Below are 5,663 nucleotides of genomic sequence, written 5' to 3'. Positions count from 1 at the left end.
CAAAAATAAAATGCTCTTGGCAAGTTGTAAGGGAGAAATAATGACATGTGCACAAGTAAGATTAATCAGTAATGCCAGAGTCTATCTCATGAGTCATCTTTGACATCATAAAACCTGAAATAGACAAGGTTTTTGTGCTACCACAGGAAAAGAAGTTCTGCCTTCCTCCACCTCCATGCAAAGCACACAGCAGTCTTTGAAACTGCTGGTGTCAGAAAGATGGGGGTGTATATGCAGGTGAGGAGAGGGCTCCTTTTTTTTCTTTCCGTTCTTTCTTTTATCGAGAAGTCCAAGAGTGAAATGCTGGCCCTATCAAAATCGACAATGGAACCCCTACTGACTTCAATGGAGTCGCTATTTCATCCTAGCTGTGCATACACCAGGGTGAAAGTAAGGCGGTACGGGCCGGTATGGCGTACTGGGTAAAAAGTGGCCACTGGTACTGGCCCCTACTGCCTTACTTTAAAGCGCTGCTGCTTTTGTACCCCCTGTCGGTGGAACCTGCTGGGTCCCTAGTGGCAGGGCCGCTGACAGAGTAGTGTAAAAGGGGCACCGACATTAAAGCGCTGCAAGCAGGATCCTTAAACGCTGCCGCAGCAGTGCTTTATCATCCCTGCCGCTTTTGCCCCACTAGGCTGCCAATGGGGAGGGTGGGCAAAAGGAGCAGCTGCCCCAGGGCCAGCGATTTAAAAGGTCCCGGGGCTCCGGCCGCTGTTGCGGTACTGGCAGCAGTGACCAGAGCCCCGGGCCGTTTAAATTGCTGCTGGAGCCCTGTGTGGCATGGGTTAGGCAGCCTGGAAGGGCTGGCTGGGGGACACTGACCCCCCCAGCCCCACCTCTTCCACCCAAGGCCCCGCCCCTTCCAGGGGAGCAGAGCCAGCCCCCGTACCAGTACATTTTCAATTTTACTTTCACACCTGGCATACATCCTGTTGTGGAAGGGCCAAATACTGAGATTCACTTTGTCCTTACTGGGGCAAGCTCACAAACAAAGTAGTAGAAGTCAGAATAAATAAATAAATAAAGTGAAGGGCCTTTTGATTTTGCCTGACCACAGATGAGACAAATTGCTCTGTACTCCAGATGATGCAATGCCTTAAAGCACAAAGATGGACTGAAACAGAGCTGTGGACTGGGCTGTCTCCTGGAACTCTATGCGAGGACGGCTTTGTGTGTGTGCACAAAGTTTCCCCCTTCCATGTAGGAAGGAAGGAGTGCTGCAGTCCACCACAGAGGGGCTTTGCAGGAGCTGCATGCGGAAAAGGCTCTACAGATCTGCAGCACCATTCCCTACTTTGCTCCCAGTCTTACAAGCAGAGACACTCCCAAGATAGCAATGTTGATGTGAGGGGAATGATGCGTCACTTTCCTTCTTAGTGCCTCCTGGGGAGGCACCACCTGGCCCCATCTGTCTCCTTTCTGAGATATCACCTTTAGGGGAGATGACACTACCTTCATTTTTTTTTATCACCCTCAACACACCTTGGAGTATGTTGCAGATTTTCCCCTTACGCTGCCTCCTTCCTCCCCACTGGAAAAATGTTGGGGGAGGAGCAGAAGGAGAAAAGGGGGAAGCTGACCCATTACATTTTGATTTTCAAAACCCAAAGAAACCCACCCACTGCAATTCAAAATGGAAAAAAACAGATTTTTTTCTCTCTCCCTCTCCTCCTCCAGTTTCAGGTTTTTCCACTGGAAAAAAATTAGCTGAAATCAAGCTGTTTTTGTGAAATACTTTTTTTTTTTTAATAAAATTGCTTTTTCAAAGAAATATTTTCTGTTTGAAAAATCTCAGCCTGCTGTAGTTATTAGTCTGGAGCTGATCCCCTTGAGCTTAACTGAGGCAGTTGGCTGGCCAACTCAGTTTTATCTTCACTTGGTTTCAATCCTGCACTAAATGTAATGCATCACCTCCTTCCAAGGCCGGCTCCAGGCACCAGCAAAGGAAGCAGGTGCTTGGGGAGGCCTATGGAAAGGGGCAGCATGTCTGGGTTTTCAGTGGCAATTCGGCAGCGGGTCCCTCAGTCCCTCTTGGAGCGAAGGACCCACTGCTGAATTGCCGCAGAAGAATGAAGCGGCATGGTATAGCTGCCGCCAAAGTGCCACCAATCTCAGCTTTATCTTTTTATTTTCCCCACTTCGCCACTTGGGGCAGCAAAAAAGCTGGAGCTGGCCCTGCCTCCTTCTCCAACATCTCACATTCTTCTGTGTATTCCCCCTATAAGAAAATACCCATCCTTTCCCATTCTAGCACTGCCGGGATCTGCTGTTTGTAGTTACTGCAGTTAGTTATAAAATGCCTTCACTCTATATTGGTGAAGTATTTCTATAACATGTGTGTGTGTACGTGTGTGGTGCAGTATGGCCATGTTTCTCTTTTTCTGTAAGGTATGTTGCAATTTCTGTACTTTCCCCCATGTGACCTGGAACTATTGAGCCCTAAGAACAATCCTACTCAGAGCTTCTCTTGTGGAGGTGTGGTTCTGCACTGCCTCCAGTACAGGCCTGGGCCTTCAAGGCACCCTCTGGGCTTTAGCATTTGGGTGACAGCTGCCATTTTGCACAGTAGGGCTTGAATTGAGGGTCTCCACAGTGAAAAAGCAAGAGTCACTACAGCTTGAGCTAAAGAGCCTGGCTCTGTAGCTGTGACCTGTGTCAGACTGGGGGTCTCTCTCACACACTAACATAGCACTGCGAAATGTGCTAGGGCAGAACATGGGTTTTGCTCTTTCAAACTAGGTGCAGCAATAGTGTTAAAGCTCAGCTCATCGCCTAGGTTGTCCTGGTGGGGGAGGGGCACTATATGCTTTCTTTCAGATAAAGTCAAATGCAGTAAAAATCTTAAATGAATGAAACTGTACCACAGAATCTCTATGGATAGAAATTCCATACTTGAAAAATAAGAATATAGCAGTAGGAATACACTACTGACCAAGATGGTGGCGGTAACTGTGAAATCTTCAGGGAGATTACAGAGGCTATGCAAATAGAAAACTCAATAATAATGGAGGATTTCATATCCCCATACTGTCTTAGAACACATCACCTCAGGACAGGAAGCAGAGATAAAGTTTCTAGACACCATTAATGATGGCTGCTTGGAGCATCTAGTCCTGGAACCCACAAGGGGAGAGGCAATTCTTGATTTAGTCCTAAGAAGAGCACGGATTCTAGTCCAAGAGGTGAATATAGGTGAACTTGTTGGTAATAGCGACCATAATATAATTAAATCTAACTTTGGGGAGGGGGGGCTCCAAAGAAACCCCCTACTCCAGCAGCATTTAAATTTAGAAAGGGGAACTACACAAAAATGAGGAAGATAGTTAAACAGAAATTAAAAGGTACCGTGACAAAAGTGAAATGCCTGCAAGCTACATGGAAACTTTTTTTAAAAAATGCCATAATAGAGGTTCAGATTAAATGTATGCCCCCAAATTAAAAACACAGTAAGAGCCAAAATAATAATAATAAAATAATAATAATAATTAATAAAAAAGTGCCTTCCTGGCTAAACAACAAAGTAAAAGAAGGGGTTAGAGGCAAAAAGACATCTTTTAAAAACAAATGGAAAGCATATGGAGGAAACAGAAAGGAATATAAACTCTGGCAAGTCAAGTGTGAAAATATAATCAGGCAGGCCAAAAAACAATCTGAAGAACAACTAGCAAAAGACACAAAAACTAACAGCATTTTTTTTTACATACAGTAGAGACCCATTTATCCAGCCCTGCCTTAACCGTCTCTCCACTTTCACTGAACAACCAGGACTCCAGAGCCAGGAGCAGGCGATCTCTCCTGTGGCCACTAGATGGCACTGCAGCATCACATTTTCCCATTCTCCAGTTAAGTGGTCCCCAACGTGGGGCCCGCAGGCGCCATGGCACCCGCTGGGGCATTTATGTGCGCCTGCCTAGTGCCCAGCAGGAGAGACAAGCCATGGCCCCACGCCTGATGGGGACAGAGAACTCCGGGGCTGCTGGCTGCAGGCACTGGTGTTTTTCGTTCCTGGCAGGTGCAGGGCTGCGGCTTAGGCCGGAGAGAAGCCACAGCCCCGCGCCCGATGGGGACAGAGAACTCCGGGGCTGCAGGCTGCGGGCGCTGGTGGTCTTGGTTCTGGCAGGCGCAGGGCTGTGGCTTAAGCCGGAGAGAAGCCACGGCCCCAAGCCTGTTGGGGACAGAGAACTCCAGGGCTGCAGACTGCAGGCGCTTATGTTCTCTGTCCTCGCAGCTTCTCTCCAGCTTCTCTCTTCTTTCTGGATTCATATATTATGTTATATTAAATATGATGTTTTTCATATAATTTAATATACAAATACAAAATAAGCCTTGAAAAATTGTTGGCGCCCACCACACTCTTCTGAAAACATCAATGTGCTACTGGCCACAAAAAGGTTGGGGACCACTGCTCCAGTTTATCTGGAGTTTTGATGATCTGATCTTGTCCCAGTCTCAATTAGACTGGATAAGTGGGGTTTTACTGTACATCAGAAGCAGGAAGCCTTCTAAACAATCAGTGGGCCCATCAGATGATTGAGGTACTAAAGAAGCAGTTGAGGAAGATAAGGCCATTGCTGAGAAGCTAAATAATTCATTGCATCGTTCTTCACTGCAGAGCATGTGAGAAAGGTTTTCACACCTGAGCCATTCTATTTAGGTAACAAATCTGAGGAAATGTTCTGGATTGAGGAGGTGTCGACAGAGCAGGTTGTGGAACAAACTGATAAATTAAACAGTAATTGATAGATTCATAGACTCTAGGAATGGAAGGGCCCTCGAGAGGTCATCGAGTCCAGTCCCCTGCCCCCATGGCAGAACCAAATACTGTCTAGACCATCCCTCCTAGACATTTATCTAAACTACTCTTAAATATCTCCAGAGATGGAGATTCCACAATCTCCCTGACAGTTAGGAACTTTTTCCGAATGTCCAACCTAAACCTCCCTTGCTGCAGTTTAAGCCCATTGCTTCTTGTTCTATCCTTAGGGGCTAAGATGAACAAGTTTTCTCCATCCTCCTTATGACATCCTTTTAGATACCTGAAAACTGCTATCATGTCTTCTCTCAGTCTTCTCTTTTCCAAACTAAACAAACCCAATTCTTTCAGCCTTCCTTTTTGTTGCTCTTCTCTGGACCCTCCCCAATTTCTCCATATCTTTCTTGAAATGCGGTGCCCAGAACTGGACACAATACTCCAGTTGAGGCCTAACCAGTGCAGAGTAGAGCGGAAGAATTACTTCTTGCATCTTGCTCACAACACATCTGTTAATGCATCCCAGAATCATGTTTGCTTTTTTGTTGACTCATATTTAGCTTGTGGTCCACTATAATTCTTAGATCCCTTTCTGCTGTACTCCTTCCTAGACAGTCTCTTCCCATTCTGTATGTGTGAAACTGATTGTTCCTTCCTAAGTGGAGCACTTCACATTTGTCTTTGTTAAACTTCATCCTGTTTACCTCAGACCATTTCTCCAATTTGTCCAGATCATTTTGAATTATGACCCTATCTTCCAAAACAATTGCAATCCCTCCCAGTTTGGTATCATCTGCAAACTTAATAAGCATACTTTCTATGCCAATATCTAAGTCTTTAATGAGGATATTGAACAGAGCCAGTCCCAAAACAGACCCCTGTGGAATCCCACTTGTTATACCTTTCCAGCAGG

The sequence above is a fragment of the Chelonoidis abingdonii genome, chromosome 16 (assembly GCF_003597395.2).
Source record: "Chelonoidis abingdonii isolate Lonesome George chromosome 16, CheloAbing_2.0, whole genome shotgun sequence".
In the NCBI taxonomy this organism is placed as follows: Eukaryota; Metazoa; Chordata; order Testudines; family Testudinidae; genus Chelonoidis; species Chelonoidis abingdonii.
This window is presented reverse-complemented; position numbering follows the sequence as displayed.